Here is a 20,483-nt window from a genome sequence, read left to right as displayed (position 1 = left end):
GTGTGGTTTAAATTTCACTGCTGAAAGTCCAAACACTGAAGAGCAAATCCATTCATGTTCATCTCAAATAATTTTTTCTGTAAACTGCTGAAAATCATTAATCTAAATTAAAATGTTGTATTTTTTTTGCATAATGAAAAAGCTGCCGTGTTTTAAGGGTTATTTATATAAATGTTTAGGAAACAGATTTTCAGAAGAGTTAAGAAGTCAAAATTTCTGTAGATTAAAAAAAACTAACTTTGTTATTCTGACCATTTGTCATAAAAAAGGTCAAAATTACAAGATTTGAAATTTTATCTTATTGTCCTATTTTGTCCTATTTAGGGTGTGTGCGGGGTCTCAAAAAGTCTTAAATTTCAAAAACACAATTTGAGACCTTATGTCTTAATTTAACTGAAATATTGTCTTGTAGGTCTTAAATCCTTATAAATGGGTCTTAATTTTTTTTGTTAATGTAAAGGTACCTAATCGATCTAACACACATCCAATCACCAACAAAACATCTTAATAAAACTTTTAGCAAAACTACTCATAACTAATATTAGTATGAAACTGTAGTCTGTTGTGGAACATTTAGTTTTCAAAGAGTTTTTTTTGAAATTATGTTAAACAAACATGTTTGTATAAAAGGTCTGCTTGTTTTGTAACATTATTTTAAAATTAATTTTTTCTGCTGGGCCATCAAAAAAACTTAGCGTCTAGCTCTATATAAGTCTGAAATTTCATTCTTCATAGGTTGTAAAAAGTTTTAAATTTGATTTTGTGAATCCTGCAGAAACCCTGTTATTGTTTATCTATTGGGTTGGTCCGTTGATGTTATAATAAATAAAAATAATAATTAGCTGTAATCGCCAGTAAGTGAAACATTGCTGGAAGCTGCTAGTGCTAATATCATCAGAGAGAGATTTCACTAATGGGGAGAAGAACATGTTTTTCATTAAGGTTGCAAACAATAGTTACAGATGAGCTTTAAAGAAGGAAAAATCATTATATCAAACACTGCAGTGTTCCATGAATACATAGCATTTTGTATCTTGTTTTCATGGTGACTTCAAGGCTAGCTAATCTGTGATTCCCCAAAATAGACAGGACAGAACCAGGCTTGATTCTCACACCACTCCATGAGTTTTCTCACGGTCTCCTACACTTGTCGGCTGAATGATATCGCGAATATTAAATTCAGACAGCACCTAATTCTGAAATAGACATTGTGCGCTGCGTGCCTCTTCTTGCATTGCATTGCATATGTGTGTGTGTGTGTGTGTGTGTGTGTGTGTGTGTGTGTGTGTGTGTGTGTGTGTGTGTGTGTGTGTGTGTGTGTGTGTGTGTGTGTGTGTGTGTGTGTGTGTGTGTGTGTGTGTGTGTGTGTGTGTGTGTGTGTGTGTGTGTGTGTGATTGTATATGTGAGCGCACACATGTACACTCCTGATGACAGACGATTTCCTCCCACTGGGTTTGGCTGACAAAATCCAGACGGAAGCTGATATTAATGGGAGGAGGCTGCAGCCTCTGCGGACTTTACACAAGTGAATATTTGATCTCACACACACTCCTCGTCCATGTAACTGTAACTCCGCGTGCTGCCCAGGGGATGGTCAGGATTGCAGCTCCATCAACACACCTTGGCTCTCTGCTCCGTTCCTCTCTCTCTTCCCTGATCAGCTGAACTAAAAATACATTTATCGTAAACGTAGACTGGAAATCCACTCCCCACAGGAAGCCACAAACAATGCGTATGACATCATGGAGGTGATCATTTTTTTATGTTAGATATGGCTGCTTATTTTTAGGATTACATTCAAAGGATAGTTCAACCAAAAATAAAAATGTCATCATGTAAATCACGGTTTCAGAGAGAACACAATTGTCACTTTTTTAGTTATTTTACTTTGTTTTTTAACTGTACCATATAATGCAATGATACAATTTGTTGAAATTGTTCTCAGGTATCTACATAGAGCAGCGGTCTCAAACTCAAATTGGCAGGAGGCCATATCAGTGACTGACAAATTCATAGAAGGGCCGTTTAAACATTCGAGCACAACAAAAAAGTGGAAACCTGGTGTAATTGATGCACTCAGACGTTCTTCCCCAGATGATATGCTGTCAAAGCTCCTTCTTTTTGTTTCTTATTGTACATATCGAAGGAGTGGTTTTAATTGTTATGAAAATACTACAATTTAATAATAGGCATAATAATTATAATTATGATTCTGTCCCAATCAATTGTTGCCTAACCAAAAGTTTAACAGATAGCCCAAGAAGAGCAGAAAGCAGACTGGGTAACATTTTACTGGCAATTATTCTTCTCAATATCTTTCTTTTTTTAAACTACAACAAATAGGAGGCATATATGTGTGTGTGTGTGTGTATATATATGTGTGTGTATATATATATAAATGCATATATATATATATATATATATATATATATATATATATATATATATATTTATATATATATATATATATATATATATATATAAATGCATGCATATATATATATATATATATATATATATATATATATATATATATATATATATATATATATATATATATATATATATATACACACACACACACACACACACACACACACACACACACATATATATATATATATATATATATATATATATATATATATATATATATATATATATATATATATATATAATGAGAACATTTGAATCAAATATTAACAAAATGATCATATTTGCACAACCATAACGTGTAAGCTATGGAGATGTGTTTGTACACAATACAGGTGATATAAAACTAATTATAATCAAATGACCCCTGAATATTTTTAAAAATAGAGCTTTAGTTAAAATAGAGCACTTACGGGCATATATTTTAAATCAGCTCCAGAAATAATCTGCATGTGCATTACTTTTGAACGCACACTGTGCGAAACCAAAAGTAACCAGAAAAGCCGCAAATAGTCTGCGGGCCAGCAGTTTGAGACCACCGACTTAAAAGGTGTTTGGCTTTTAAAATGCTTAAAAGCCAAAATGTAAAATGCTTAAGGGGTTGCACACTGGATGCGCCACTCAACAATGCACCGTGCCACACATTACAATGCATTTTAGAATTCTGAACATAGATTTCTATCAGGGTTTGCACACCGCCGCCGCAAGTCAACGGCTGTCCGTGGTGCCCTGCTTTGTCACAGGACACTGTTATATTTCTGCTGCACCACAGAGCATCAACTGAAAAATTTTATTTTAAACAACATGTGAATGTGTGCGTATAGTGTGCGATACTTCCAACTGTCATGTGCACGTCGTGTTGTGGCGCTGAGCGGCGCATCTGGTGTGTGACCCGCTTTAGAATCGGACCTAGAATGATATGCTCTTGAGAAAATATAGGCTCCATTCTAACAAAAAAAACCAAAAAACGATTATACATCTTTTTAGAGTTGTATGTTTTAGGTTTGAAATACTGAATATGAAATCAAAAGGCTGGAATTAATTTCAACCTCAGCGTAAATAGATTGTCATGTTATTATCAATGTATCTGATTGATGACAAAAACTGCTTTAGCAAGTTTATTGCCATCCTTTCAGTTTAGAAAAATCACAGTGAAAATCGAATGATATGACACCATCTATAAGCATGTTTCTGTTTACATATTTCTGTTGGCCTATACACACGTTACCATTATATACACGTAAAACTAACAAAATTACAGCTACAGGGCAGCGTGTCTAAAGCTTCAAACTAATGCGATCTTTATAGTGACAACAGCCAATCACATCGAGCTCGGACCACGACACAAAAGGAACAGAAGTAGTAGTAGTGGATATAATGTATATAAAGACTGACCATAATTAGGCCTGTCATGATATCTATATTTGTTGTACGATATATTGCACCAAAATATTATGATAAATGATATTATTGTCATTTTAAGACCATTTTATGTCACTCATTACATAATGCTAGAATGACAAAATAATACCATCACAATGCAAGCACACTCTTCCAAAGAACACTAAATATTTTATTATTGAGAATGTTTTATTTTATTATAGTCATTTTAACAACTGAAAAATTAGGCACTGGAATCAGAATATGAAAATGAATATTCTAAATAATAAACAACAAGGTAAAAAGTTATAGAGACTACTGCCAGATCTATTTTCAGCTGTCAGGCACCCACATGAAAATATACTATAGTAATTTATAGTAAATACTACTGTGTTTTTTAACCATACTGACACCTCCAATAGAGATGGAGATGGTTACAATCAGTAAAAATGTTGCTAGAATTGTTTTTTATGCATGGGCGTGCGATACATATTGCATCACCAAAAAATGATTGAGGTCATGTCCGTGTGTTGTTCGATTAGTGAATATATTGATTATTGCGACAGGCCTAACCATAATGCATTGGGTGATTGCCAACTGTGGCTAACTGTGGTTTTTCTCCATTTTGATATCGCTTTTTCTGTTGCTCAAACAAGATCTGCACCAGTATTTGCATAAAGTGATCAGATTGGCTGATGCCCACATTGGTGCTTAAAGTTTATCAACTTCCGCAGAGCAACAGATCCAACACGACTCAATGGACTTTCAATTCAGTTCGGCACTGCTTGACATCACTCCATTAAGTAATTAGGAAGCCTTAACACTGATGTGCATGGGGTGGTTAAACAGACCTTAAACCTCTTTGGGGTGGCTCTGAATAAATGTATAAGTTCATTTCGCTCCTGCTAAAAGACTCATGATTTCTTTAGTTTGATTTCCATGGAGGAAACAAAGTCAAATGTCTTTGGCATGACATAAGTGTAAGTAAATGATAGCAGATTTTTTAGTTCTTGTAGATCCAATCCTTTAATATTACCCAGAAACAACTTCCCGCAACAGCGTGAAGCCATATTTTAGTATTATTTGCGTGTGTTCATTTTAGATGTGTGTTGCAAGGTCTTGTCTGTGTTGATACACAAACAACCTCTCGCTCGCAATACTGTTTTCTTAGACAAATTAAAGTGACTGTTTGTTTGAGGGTTGGAGGGAAGAAAAGAAGACAAAATCTGTTAGCACTTGTGATGAGGGATCTGTGTGTGTGATAGTGTGTACATAAGCTTTTGCCTCTGGCATCGATATTGCCCATGCTAAGCTCATCTGGTGGTAGCTGATCTTTGTAACCACTTACACATGTTGGTACAGTGTAGATACATGCTTGAAGCTCCCCCTGCAGTGCCATGCTGATGCTCCATGGGGTACGAGCATCTCTCAACTGCAGTATCTCACAAACTGGCCCCGATAAGCTTTCCCAGACATCTGCCTCTCCAAAGCAAGCAAGGCCTCTCCTGCTGCCGATGGATGGCCCACTTCACTTCAGAGCACAGCTTCAAGATCCAACTGGAAAAGGAAAGTTCGTCGAGGCAGCCTTTGATGTGGCTTGATAAAACCTTGCTCGAAAGTTAAAAAAACTAGGGCTGGCAGCCTATTAAAACTTATAATTGAATTAGTTACATGATATGCCAGTTAATTAATTGAGTTAATTACAATTAATTGCATACATCAATATTGGCTGAGCCTCCGAATTAAGAACATTACATTTAGAAAATTACATTTTACCAGTTATGCATTGATTAGACTTGCAAAATGTGGCTTTGGATATTAATGTTCTTTCTTAAAAATAAAGGTTTTCACAGTCATGCTGTAAAAGAGCCATTATAGGTTCCTGAAAGAAATTGTCAAGGAACTGTTCTTGGATTATTTATTTAAAGAATCTTTTTTACCATTTATATACGGTTGAAGTCAGATTTATTAAACCCCCTAAATTATTAGCCCTCCTGTTTATGTTTTTCCCCAATTTGTGTTTTAACGGAGAGAAGAATTTTTTTAACACATTTCTAAACATAACAGTTTTATTAACTCATTAACTCAATAGCTGATTTATTTTATCTTTGCCATGATGACAGTACATAGTATTTTACCAGATATTTTTCAAGACACTTCTATACAGCTTAAAGTGACATTTAAAGGCTCAACTAGGTTAATTAGGTTAACGAAGCCGGATAGGGTAATTAGGCAAGTTATTGTTTAACAATGATTTGTTCTGAAGACTATAGAAAAAATATATAGCTAAAAGGGGCTAATAATTTTGTCCTTAATGTTTATTTTTTATTTATATTTTTTATCTATTTTATTCTTGACAAAATAAAACAAATAAGACTTTCTCCAGAAGAAAAAAATATCATCAGACATACAAAAATTTCCTTGCTTTGTTAAACAACATTTGGGAAATATTTAAAAAAGAAAAAAGATCCAAAGGGGGTTTAATAATTCTGATTTCAACTGTTAGATGTTAAAGGTTAACAGAATCATTGATGTCTTTATTTTTTAAAGAACCCTTATTTTTTATGAATGATTTGTTGGTTTTACATATTGTTACACATATTGACATGGAGTCCAGACAGTAATACATTTTTAATCCAAAACAAAAACGAAAAAGTTGTCAGTCTGTCCAAGGGAAGACTTGAAAGCTGCTTAGACGGAATGCATTCTCTTAAATGTATATATCTACCAGAAATGAATATTCTGTCATCATTTTCTCACATATACTTGTTTCAAACCATTATGAGTTTCTTTCCTCTGCTAAACACAAATATATTTTGAATATTTTGAAGGACCTACAACCACTGACTTCCATAGTAGAAAAAACAAATAAAAATATGTTAAATAAAATAAAATATAAGCTTTTTAGGTAAATAAACCTTTATTTTTTTTTAATTAAGAAATATTTAAACCTGTTAATGCAGCTACACACAGGGTTCAGCGATAAGGATTTTTTCTATTAGCCTGATCGGTCCAGTGGTTGAGATTTTTACTGCCAAAATTTCCACTGGCCCCACCTGAAAAAAAAGTTAATAGCTATTTTTAAAATGCTAATAAACGTATAATTAGCAAAATTCAAAGTTTTATGCAAGCAAAAAGAGCAGTATGAAAAATGTGCAGGTATTTTATTGCAGTTCTAAATTATTTTTTAAAAAGTGTCTGACTTCCCAAACTGACGGCAAACTGTGCAAATTGCCACTTCGTTTTTTCATCGTGTTGTATCCATGTAAATGTCTGCTTTCAAGATTGGTTGTTTGGTCATTTCCAATAAATTTCCCATAGATTTCTTATTTAGGAATATAAATATTGAATTATATATTCATCATGACAAGATTTAGAACCCCTGCTCTAGTACTTGCACATGCTTATTGATAGTATTTGTATATTTGATTATAATTGATTTTTATAATTTTTAATTATATTTAAGTTAGATTCATACAAATGTTTGAAAGCAAAGACAAAACTGAAAGGAAATTATAAACCAAATTTAGAAAGACATGAGTACCCTCAAGAAAAAAATAGAGGGAGGATCAAATGCACCAGAACCCCTCTGAACTCCAATCGTAGGTTAATTTTTCCAGTGGTAAAAGTCTTGACTAGTTTTGCACACTGTATTGGCAAATGCTGTATAATGCATTCCAGGTCAGTATATGATGATGTCACTTTGTGAAGAAACATTACGCTCCTGCACTGCACACGTTCACATAGTTTGCCATTGTTGTTGTAAGGTGCCACTTATCAGCCCGACGATGGAATCCAGAGCCGTGTGTGAAGGTTAAATGCTTTATTTCTCACATGTGAACAATTAGTTTTATTTATTTTATTGTTTATGTACAATTTGATTCTAGCTCCGAGTTGAGTCTGACTCCAATTTCATGTAATTGTTAAATTGATACTAACTAAGAACTGATCACATTCATCAGTTATGAATACATGTAGATATTTATTATTTTAAACATCCCATCATTTAATATAATTGTTCATTATTTACCCAGAGTTTTGCGCTGACCAAAAAAAAAAAAAAAACATGCTCACGGGCTCAGCCTTGCCATTCTGGATTTATTCACTCAGGATTGGTGATACACAGCAAAATATGGGGAACCAAAACAACTCTATGGGTGTTAATTTCAACACTTTGAAAGTGTCTCATGGGGTCCACTCAAAGCAGAGTTAAATCAACACTTTCAAAAGGGTTGGCACATTGACACCGAAGTAAGGGTTAATTTTAACTCTGGGCAGAGTTAAAAAATGTAACTATATTTAACACCGCCTGGTGTAATATATTGTTATTTTATTCAACTCTTTTGAGTGTAAATATGGTAAAAAGGTCAAATAGACTGTAAATTACAAAAGAAAAAACATTTTATTTGAAAACATTCACCACTTCAACAATTCATTCAGTTTTTAAAATGCAACAATGTCAAATATGCTTTAAATGTTTTATTAGTACAGACAGTATCAACAAAATATGTATGACCAGTGCTCAAAAAGGCTGTTTCAGTCCTTTGGTCCAAACTTGATGTGTTATCTGAGCAATTTGAAAGTTCAATATAGCGTCACTCATAGTTTTCTTCTAAACTCATAGTTTTCTTGTGAAATTACATTTTAAACAACTTGGCGTGCAAATCTTTCACTTCGGGTGTTTCCTTGGTCCTCCATATCAAACACAGCAGTTTAGATGAAGGTATAAATGCTGTAAACTTGTGTGAAAACAAACTGGAGCTAGGAAATCTCATCAAGCATGTCCTGTGAATGAAGTGCTTCCCAGCCACAGGATGACCTTTTTATCCATGACGATGTAGTAGCTGCTGATCGCTCGTCTGGTGGTTCCTGATGCACGGATATAGGGTGATGCTCTTCTAAGAACTCTTCAAGACTCCAGCATGGCTAAGAAAAATGTTTAAAAACAAATTGCAATCAAATTCTATGATATATTTAAAAGAACATTTAAAGTAAATAAAACATTCAAGAAATCTAAACTCACCTTTTGAAAATCTTCATGATGATCCACAACTTGACTCTCCCAGCTGGTTGAGGTGACAGGATATGGAAAAGTAGAAAAAACACATACATCACTGTTGGATCTCCAAAAACAATTAGGTTAACCACTATGACTAGAACTGGAAAAACAGGCAGCTGTCTGTCCAGAATCCTGAATTTAACACAACACTTGGAGCAAATTTTAGAGGAGCTTAAAATCTTTTATATCATTTAGTGATGCTGACTCCCCCAAAATATTGGCCACAGTGTAAAAAATATTTATAAACTTCATAAACAGTTTTCTGTAAGCGTGTGCGTGCGTGTGTGTGTGTGTGTGTTTCTTTACCAGATTTAACTTGTTAGGCCCTTTCAGGTCCAGTATTGACACCACCTTTACTGGAGTCTAGCAGATGTTTCAGGTCCAAATATAATCTAAAATATTAGGATAAGCAGAAGAGGAAAAGTGCAAAGTAAAGAGCAAAACATTATTTAAGTAACAGTTCACCCACAATACAAAACTTATCACCTTCATGTCATTTGTTATTCTCTAATGCTCTAATACCCTCTCAGCTTATTGTGAAACAAATACAGAACTTTATCAAACATACCTTCATTATTATCACCACATATGACCAAGAAGGTGTGCTTGGTCATTTCACCAACTCTGGAAATACACCATCCGTCTCTAATCAGCCACCGTCACAGGGTCTTGTGTTATTGTATAGAGAACTGTGGCTGTTAAAAAAACAACAAAAAATTTGTATCTAACACATATGCATAACCTTCAGATAAAAAAGAGAGATGAACATCACAAAGTATGCCTCACACTTTTCCAGATATCTTTTGATTCAGATGTTAATTATTGATAATAAATCTACAAATCAAACCTGTATCATCATTAGGCTGCTCAAATATGAATCAGTTGATTAATTTTACAGACAGGTGGCTGTTTACAACGCACTAAATTGTCTTTAATAAAAAGGAAATGTTGTGTACAGTACATGCTAGCCTATACTTTTAAGCACAATATCATGCGGGAGAAAAAGCTTGACTAAGATGTTCCTGACTACATAAATAGCCTAACTTACTAACGTCAGACATCCCGAGTTGGGAAAAGTAATTTTCGGGGGATACAGAGTTGATTTGCGGGAGGTAGCGGGAGAGATGAGAACCTGAAGAGCAATGGGATGAGTTGCGCGCGACGTACCTAAAGAGCGGTGGGGGTGACTTGCGCGCGACGTACCTGAAGAACTGGGAGGGATGCGGTGGAGAGGAGTGTGCAAAGTGTTTAATGACCGGGCGGGAGACGCGCGATTTCCGGGAGATTATCATTCATTTGCGGGCATCTACTTGGGCATCTGGGAGTCTCTGTGCATTTGCGGGATAACGTTAACGTTAGTCCCGCAACTTCCGGGAGACTTCTGTAACCTTAAATGTCTGAGAAAGTGCAAACGCGGTCATTTAAAGACATTAATGTTAACATTCCGACTTTAATGGTTGTCAACGCTTAATATAATTCAAGCGTACGTTATCACGCGAGTCTATGAACTAACTGTATATGGACGGCCACGAATGAACCAGTTTAAAAGGGCCGCGGTGTTTAAAATAACCAAATTAACGTACACGAATAACAAACAATCATATGTTTTAGTCAGGAAGCCTTTTACAAGTAAGCATATGTTCATTTACTCACCAGATATGTTTTAGAAACTCTCCAGAGCGAATGGAAACCGTCCTGTGTTGCCGTTAGCATCCGGGCAGAGTAGGCTAGGCTGCTCCGGGGATTCCCTCGCTAGTTTGCTTCGAATTAAAGGAGAAGTGTCGATTTTATTTTACAAATGGGTAACAACGCACAAAATGGCATTAAGCGTAAAAGAAATGTATTGAACATGTACATTTGATGTTTTTATGCACTATGTATGCGTGAGCATATATAAAAACATTCTTGAAAAGAAGTCAATAGTAATGCAGTTAACGTTAAGCTAGATACACAAACGACCATGAATGAACCGCAGAAGTTTAAAATTGTCACTCCATTGTAAAGTTATTAACTTAACAATATGTTTACAACTGTATTTCCTTAAAGAAAGTCAGTAAAATACCAACATTTAGGTAGTTTGACTCACCAGTTGCTGTTCTAAACCTCAGATGGAAAATGGCGTCTGGAAAATTCTTCAGTGACTGGGGCTGCATGAATTCCCGGATGTTGGAAATAACACCACCAAGTGTTGAAAACTTAACTCCTTTATTTCGCACTGAATAAAATCAATTCTAACTCTTATTATATTCATTTATCAAAATCTAACTCTTTAACGTCAACACTTTACTCTGAAATGCTTCAACACCGAGAATTTAACTCAGATGAATTTGCTGTGTAGGAACATGTACAACTGGTTTTCTTGCAGATCTACTTTTCAGATAAATTGCTCAGTATCTAAGTTCTTACATTGTTTTGGTTCTCTAGTACGTGCACATTCTTATGGATTGAAGATGTAATACAGTGTTCAGCATAATTGAGTACACCCCATTTTGATAAGAAATATTTTGATCAATTTCTCTGTGAATATAGGCAATGTATTTTGGTGCATTTAAGCAAAACAGATTTTTTAAACAGATATACTTATTAAAATAATATATTTAGAAATTGAAAGAAAATACAAATAAATGCAAGCAAAATATTGCAAAACATTACAAACTACAAAATTTCAACAACATTTTTAATTTTTGTTTTGCTTCTCTTTTTCCTCTTTTTAAAATTAGTATTTAAGATTTTTCTATAACATATAAATGTGGGTGTACTAGTTTTTGGACCCGTATTGTAAGTAATTTTGTTAGATAAGCTCCAGATTTGGCTTCAGTACTGACTAATCTAATGTATGTGCACAAATAATATTGTATAGCTTTCTATTAAAAATATGAATTTAAAAGATGTGAGGGGTGTAAATAATCGCAGTTTTAAATTGTGTTTGTTTGATGATAACATTGTTAAAAATGCACACTTTTAGACATTTTTAAAAAGTCTGCTTTTTTAGCACTCGAAAATGATGCTGTTGTGTTAATCAATGACCCAAAAGTCCCCCAACAATTTTTTCGTTTTTAATTGAGAAATTATCAAGTAAATGGCAGCTGATTTGCTTAAAAAAATAATGGGGGGGGGGGGGGGGGGGGATTTTTCAAATCATATTGCCTGTCCAGCAGCATTTTTCCAATCTAGAGGCAAAGAGGAAAAAAATCAAATAAAGCAAATTAAAGTCTAAACACTTTGATTAAATTTTACATGTTTCATTGACCAGCCTGCAAGACCAGGAAATATTTGGTGGATGTAGCGTAAAATCTCTAGGTTGAAGAAGTTACACTGAATTTTTGACATTCTAAATTGTCCTGTCAAGCTTATACCGTGAAGCTATAGGATGTCAGATTGTGGACTAGGCATGGGACAATAACTGTTTTCAAGCTATAGCGCTGCTTGGAAAAGTTAAGGTTTTAAAACCATCAAAATTTTCTGTTATATTCCTAAGGTATGTGTACATTATTTTTTTTTTACTGTTTTGCTGTTGTTGTTGTTGTTGTTGTTTTTTCAAGATAACAGTATCTCCAGCAGAAAAAATATCCAAAGATGCTGTTTTTAAATTGTAAAAAAAATCAGTTTAGAAACTAATGAAGATAGCAGAAGTCAATGATTCATTTGAATTATGTAGCCTGACATGTTTACTGCTCCAAAATTTTTTATATACAATAAAATACTCAAAATAAAAGGCTGCATCTGAAATCGACTACTACTCAGTAGGTACTGCATTTGAATTTACTACTTGACCGATAGAAAAGTATGTTTTTTTATGAATGTTACAAGAGTACATGTTGTACTACGTCAATGATATTGAAGTATGCAATTTCAGACGCAGTCACTTTGTTCGAAGTGGCAAAACATTTCTATTTTTTACTCAGACATGTAAAAAGAATATATTTTAGAGCAGTAATCACAATACCGTGAAACCGTGATATTTTTATCCAAGGTTTTCATACCGCTAGAATCTTATGCCGGCCCATGCCTATACTGGACAGATTTAAATACACTTGAACTTTTTTTTTTTTTTTTTTTTCACCAGTCATAACAACAAAGGGCAAACCCAGACTAGCAATCAGTAAATAATTATAGAGCTGATCAAAGTCTGGTTGTACAGCAGATTTCCACATTGCAGCTGAGGCTAATAAACGCCAGTGATCTCGCCTTTGTTTACTGTCCCTATGTTTGTTAGCCATAAAAGGATTTGTATATTCTGTTTACTGTTCCACATGTTTATCTGTCTCGCTGTCTCTCTCCTGTGTATCCAGCTGTTGCGTTCTCGTTCCACTCAGCGCATTCTTCAGGACGGGGTGTGTGACGTGTGTGTGTGTGTGTGTGTGTGTGATGGAGACGAGAGATGGACCTGCAAGCCCCTTATGAGAGACAGATGGCCGATCGCGATGCACGTGTAAAAGAGAAAGAGAGAGAAGTGTATGCAAACAGAGAACAAATACGTAGAACATCTGGACTGGACTAATGAGTAGGTGTTAAGAGAGTGTTGATTGAAAGTAATAAGCATCTCTTCAAAGCGATTTAACAGTGACGTACAGATCTTTTTTATTTTTTTAAATTATTCATAATAATGACACTGATGGTTTTAATATATTAAAGCAAACAATATTTTCAAGGAGACCGTTTGGCGACGCTCCTGTCTCAGAAGTCTCATTGTTCAGCTGAAGATCAGTGAGAAATGATGGACAACGCAGGACATTTGAGAACTGAGATAAAAGTGTATTTTGGAAAGGAAAGTGGAGTTTGCTTTGTGGCTCTTGTGAAACGCTTTAAGTTAGCTTGAGTGCATTGTGTGTGTGAGACGCCAGGCACACAATAGCAGGGTCAAGTTTAGGCTGGTTTGCTTCAGAAGTAACCTATTGTTGGTAGATTCCATCATCACACCAGTATGTGGGCAAACGGTGTGTTTAATAGCTGATGGCAAATCAGCAATGTGTTTTCTGCAACATAGGAATAAAAGAATGATTAAAATAGATTATTAGTTAGTAATTTTTAGCTTGTAAAATGATGTACAAGAGGCATCATTGTGGAAAAAAATCTCAGCTTTTATTTACATAAAAAAAGTAGGAATTTACCAGGGACATGAATAATTTTGGCCTTGCTTTATATATATATATTTATATATATATATTTATATATATATATATATATATATATATATATATATATATATATATATATATATATATATATATATATATATATATTAACAGTTGATTTCAGAACTATTTGCCCCCTTTGATTTTTTTTTCTATATTTCCTAAATGACGTTCAACAGAGCAAGAAAATTTTCAAAGTATGTCTTCTAATATTTTTTCTTCTGGAGAAAGTCTTATTTGTTTTATTTCAGCTAGGAGAAAATAAGTTTTTAATAATAATAATAATTAAAAAAAAAAAAAAAAAAAAATATATATATATATATATATATATATATATATATATTAATAGTCCCTTTAAGCTATTATATTACGTTATATTACTTGCCTAATTACCCTAACCTGCCTAGTTAACCTAATTAATCTTGTTAAGCCTTTAAATGTCGATTTAAACTGTATATAAGTGTCTTGAAAAATATCTAGTCAAATATTGTTTACTGTCATCCTGGCAAAGATAAAAGAAATCAGTTATTAGAAATGAGTTCATGAGCATCAACGTTCTTCCAGATCTCATACTTCTGTATAGCTGCATGTGGTGACTGAGCAACTGCCTCTGAGATTAACATGAATGCTAACAGAGAACCTTCCTCTGCAGGTATTACATTATTTTATGGACACACACACACACACACACACAGGATATAGCATAGAATGTGCTTTCACAATCGCATACAAAAACACAGCACACGCAAGTGACAGTGACACTCAGATCGAGGATATAGAGAGAAATACAGTGCATTGTTGGGATTGTGTGTGTATGTGTGTGTGCGTCAGCATGAGCCAATGAAGAATGTGGCAGCGACAGATCAGCCATGGAAAGAAAAGCCTCCAGTTCTGCTCTCAGCTGATGTGTGTGTGTGTGTGTGTGCGCGTGCTTGTGTGTGTGTGTGTGTGTGTGTGTGTGTGTGTGTGTGTGTGTGTGTGTGTGTGTGTTTGTGTGTGTGTGTGCATGCTGAGTCAGTACAGAGAACGTAAAGCCCTCAGCCATTCTCCTCCATTTTCATTCTCTAGTGTCGGCAGACTCACTCTTGGGGCCGTACAATCAATCAATATCAGTATGACAGGTGTGTTCGAGTGTGTGTGTGAGTGGTTGTCATGTGATGTGCATCTATGTGTGTGTGTGTGCAGTGTGACACGATTAGAGGTCGTTAAAGGGATATTCACACAAACAATATAATTCTGTTAATTTTTTGGCTCTCTAATGACATTGATATTTAAAAAGATCCATGGCCTATATATATATATATATATATATATATATATATATATATATGTCATCATCAATGTGTGAAATTCTGGTGTTATATACAATGCCTAGGAAATGTATAGAATGGCTTATGGTTTTAGGCAAAATATGAAGTTTAGTATCAGTTTTTTTGTAAAGATTGTGCATACTTTTCCTTTGCATTCTATACAATTCCTTGGCATTATGTAGAATGACCATTACCATTTAGGCAAAGTGTCACAACAAAAGCCTTTATTGATCATTGTGTTTTTTAAAGTGGAAGTAATAAAAAATAAAGCATCTGTTCTTACGGATCTTACGGAAAAACCAATGACAGCAGAACTGAGAGCGCCATCATCAAACAACGACCCAAGTGCCACCGCACAGTGGCAGGAAAAATGGCGAGGGTAGGCCAGTTATATACTTTGCTGCTTGGCAACTCAACATTCAATATAATGCCTAGGCAATGTATAAAGTGGGGGAAAAAAAAAAAAAAAAAAAAAAAAAAAAAAAATATATATATATATATATATATATATATATATATATATATATATATATATATATATATATATATATATATATAATTTTTTTTTTTTTTTTTGCATAAAGTGGATTTGGCAAGGCAAGTTTATATAACACATTTCATACACAATGGTAATTCAAATAAAAATGATTCAAATAAATCAAAATAATTAAAAGATTAAATTGTATTAAAACACATTTATAAAAGGTTATAAAAGAATGAAACCGAAAAGAAAAACATAAGTGTGATCTGTGGGATGTAGCACAGCGCTCATTCAGTAAAGGCTCAGCTAAACAGATGTGTTTTCAGTCTCGGATCAATGTTGGAGCACATCTGATCATTTCTGAAAGCTGATTCCAGCAGCGAGGGGTGCAGTAGCTAAAGTTGGATTCACCACTCTTGTAATTTCTAATTTGCTTAATCCTAATGATCTGAGTGATTAGTTCTATTTATTGAGCATATCTGTAATATATTGAGGTCCTAGGCCATTTAGTGATTTATAGGCAAGGGATAATACTTTAAAATCTATTCCCAATGTAACTGGGAGCCAGTGTAAAGACCCGAGGACAGGTGTGATGTGCTCTGATTTTCTGGTTCTGATCAGAATCCTGGCAACAGCGTTCTGGATCAGCTGCAACTGTCTGATTGTCTTTTTGGCAAGGCCAGTGAGGAGTCCATTACAGTAATCCACCCTGCTGCTGATAAAAGCATAGACAGGTTTCTCTAAGTCCTCACTGAAAACAACTGGAAACAATTTGGATATCTTTATACAGAAATGAATGAAAAGAAATGGCATAGTTTATGAGTCAATATTTGCCCATAATATCTGAAAATGCAGATAAATAAAGCAGAGATATTTTATTTAAGATATTTTACTTAAAAATAAATAAATAAAACATTCACAATTAAATGGGTGGTCCAGGGTGTATTTTTAAGGCTTGGCAGTGTTTAGAAGATGCAAAGCGGCGTGTGCTCATGTTTCATTTGTTTTTCATATATCCTACTTTGATTATATACAGCTACTCAGCTAACATGAAAACGATATTTTCTAGTTCCTCCGATAGTCCACACACAAGAGGCTCTGATTGATCAGCTAACATAATATGATGTAATTCGAGGATTGGCTCAACGTCACCAGGAAAAGCGTCACGCCTCTAATTGCATGATGTGCTTCTGCTGTGTAAATTGTGACAGTAGCTGCTAGCCATATCAGTTTGTGCCTAAATCAGTCAGAAAATGAAGAGGACACAGCCGAACCTCACACACGTCCTTAAAATAAAATGTAAAAAGTGTCTTTCACAAGATGGTCGCTGGTTCGAGCCTTTGCTTGGTCAGTTGGCGTTTCTGTGTGGAGTTTGCATGTTCTCCCTGCGTTTGTTTGGGTTTCATCTGTGTGCTCCGGTTTCCCCCACAGTCCAAAGACATGTGGTACAGGTGAATTGGGTAGGCTAAATTGTCTGTAGTGTATGTATGTGAATGAGTGTGTTTGGTGGGTTATAGCTGGAAAGGCATCTGCTGCGTGAAACATATGCTGGATAAGGTTGTTGGTACATTCCGCTGTGGCGACCCCAGACTAATAAAGGGACTAAGCTGAAAAGAAAAGGAATGAATGAATGAAGTGTCTTTCACATATATTCAGAATAAGCATGTGCAAGTAATATGAAATGTTCACATATCTTTTATGAGTTCATTATTTGAGAAGTAGAATGCAAGGCTGTTTACAGCGGTTTGATGGATAAATATGAATTTGATATTATACAACACCTCTGGCTACGCCCCTTTGCTGCTATTTTTTTGTAATCCCCAAACTTTGTTGACTGTAGGCTTTGCTAAGCTAACTCTGTAAAAGCCAATGTCTCCCTTTGCATTGAACTGATTGTTTATGTTACATTACACATCAACTAAAGTTAACAATATGATGTCATAGTGGACCACTACTTTAACTAATTATTTATCTCATTCTAATGTCGTTGATATTTAACAATGTCAAATTTGTTTTTTTTTGTTGCTTCAAATGAAAATGGATATTTTAAAGGTTCATAATTAAAAATTGTTATAAGAATCATTTACCAAACAACTAATTATTTGTCATGATCATGCTAATATTATGGACAGTAAGCATAACACCCAAACTTATGTTGGCACTAGTGCATTTTTAAAATCTAAAACATATTTAAGGACTTTTAGCCATTCGCAATAATAGATCATGACATCAAAGTTGTTTACCTGAGATTCAAATTGTAGGCATTAACTCATTTTCTGAGAAACTGAATATGAAGAAGTGTTTTCATGCTTCAACCAAGAACAAATAATGTTTCAGCTAATGGGGTATGAAAATGACTTGATTTCTGCCAGACCTTTCTGCTTTTATTTTTTGCTTTATCTTCACATTTCACAGAAACCAACTTCTTATCTTGTGTAATTTTGGTAAATGTGTCTTGATAGAAGATTCTAGATGCCCCCTGTTATTATAGATTTTTAGCATGACGTCCAAACTGATTTTTTTTTTTTGTGCATGAAATGAAAATGGATGTTTTTGTTCTAAACATGTTTTTGAAAAGAAAAATTATGTTATCAATATGTAGCATAACATTTGCCTCACTATGAGCTGCAGTGGGTCATGGGTCTGAATGTATCAATCATAATGTGCGTGTGCATATGTGTGTGTGTGTGTGTGTGTGTGTGTGTGTGTGTGTGTGTGTGTGTGTGTGTGTGTGTTGAGCGAAGACTCTTCATCCTTTCATCTCACTGAATCACTCACAGCTCCATCAATCACTCCCTCTGACGTCTTCTCATCAACAAAGGGTCCAGCTTTGAATGATAAGATCTGTCTCCACACACACACACACACACACACACACACACACACACACACACACACACAAGCAAGCCTCTATCACATGACGCACACAAAGAACAAACAAGCTGCCACCATACAGCCATATATAAATCCTCGAACAGAACACACACACACACAGACATACACTCACCTACATGCTCTGGATGGTGCAGGACTCCAGTACTCTGCAGTTGTTATGATGCTTGCATTCTAATGTATGGGAGAAACCATCTACACCCCCTTCATTAAACTCCCACTCAGCAGTGGCCATCACCATGAGCAGTTTCCATGGCAACATACCAGCAAACACTGATGGCAGAGTAAAAAAATAAAATAGATCCCCCGTGAGGCTTAGGCCAGATACTTTCAGAGGGAAACAGAAGACGACTGCAACCCTAAACTTTTTACTCTTCTCTTATAACAATTCTACAATACATTTTAATGACTATTGCATTTTTATTGGATATTCATTCATTCATTCTCATTTTCTTTTCAACTTAGTCCCTTTATTAATCAGGGGTCGCCACAGCGGAATGAACCGCCAACTAATCCAGCATATGTTTTACGCAGCGGATGCCTTTCCAGCTACAACCCAGCACTGGGAAACACCCATACAATCTCATTTACACACTTACACTACAGACAATTTTAGCTTACCCAATTCACCTATATCGCATGTCTTTGGATTTGTGGGGGAAACCGGAGCACCCGGAGAAAACCCAGACGAACACTGAGAGAACATGCAAACTCCACACAGAAATGCTAACTGACCCAGCCGAGGCTTGAATCAGTGACCTTCTTGCTGTTAGGCGACAGTGCTACCCACCGCACCACCGCTCCCCCTTTATGAGATATACAGCCATGAAAACAATTGTCAGTTTCTTTGCATTTATGATTTACAGTTTTAGTGTATTTGAGTTTTATTATGCAAGATATTTGACAGTTTTTCCAACATTTCTTGCAAAAATGCTGTCAGTTTTTGTGTATGCTGTTGCACAGAATAACAAAACACATGAAATGCTTCAGAGATTCATTTAGAATTAATAAATATTGTTTTTTAAACTTTTGAAATATAAAAATATCTTTGATGAGAGGAGAAATAGTCGTGCACAACTGAGCCTGGTTTCTCTCGGGGTTTTTTTCCTTCACTTTCTTCATTTAGTGAGCTGTTGTTTCTCGTCACTGTCTCCACTGGCTTGCTTGGTTTTGGGACTTGTAGAGCTGCACATCGATGGATTTGCTCTTCAGCATTAGGACTTTCAGCAGTGACAATTAAACCACACTGAACTGAACTAAACTGAACTTCAACTCTGAAAACTGGACTAACACTTCAATTTACTATAATCTATGTGAAGCTGCTTTGACACAATCTACAGTGTAAAAGCGCTGTAGAAATAAGGATGAATTGAATTGAATGATAACCATATACTGTTACAATTTTAAAAATAATCTTAATTTCAATTGTGCAGTGTAGAATCAGTATTCTGGTTAACAGTATGTTTCCTTAACATATGCAGTTAAACAAATACACAAACATTCATTCATTGTCTTGTCGACTTAGTCCCTTTATTAATCCGGGGTCGCCACAGCGGAATGAACCGCCAACTTATCCAGCAAGATTTTACGCAGCGGATGCCCTTCCAGCCACAAACCATCTCTGGGAAACATCCACACACACACACTCATACACTACGGACAATTTAGCTTACCCAATTTACCTGTGCCACATGTCTTTGGACTGTGGGGGAAACCGGTGCACCCGGAGGAAACCCACGTGAAGGCAGGGAGAACATGCAAACTCCACACAAAAACGCCAACTGAGCTGAGG

The 20,483-nt window shown here is 35.1% G+C and overlaps 1 long non-coding RNA gene across 1 annotated transcript; it reads right to left on the bottom strand.

Moving 5' to 3' along the window:
* Positions 1-7,777: 7,777 nt before the first annotated feature.
* Positions 7,778-10,989, bottom strand: LOC141376845 (uncharacterized). The gene is made up of 6 exons (XR_012388106.1): positions 10,960-10,989; positions 10,527-10,633; positions 9,442-9,568; positions 9,180-9,265; positions 8,838-8,880; positions 7,778-8,740 (listed from the first exon to the last, which is right to left on the bottom strand). It is a non-coding gene; the product is annotated as an uncharacterized lncRNA (long non-coding RNA).
* Positions 10,990-20,483: the final 9,494 nt, after the last annotated feature.

This window comes from Danio rerio, chromosome 12, assembly GCF_049306965.1.
Source record: "Danio rerio strain Tuebingen ecotype United States chromosome 12, GRCz12tu, whole genome shotgun sequence".
Lineage (NCBI taxonomy): Eukaryota > Metazoa > Chordata > Actinopteri > Cypriniformes > Danionidae > Danio > Danio rerio.
Note: the sequence above shows the minus strand (reverse complement) of the source record. Positions and strands in the feature narration are given on the sequence as shown.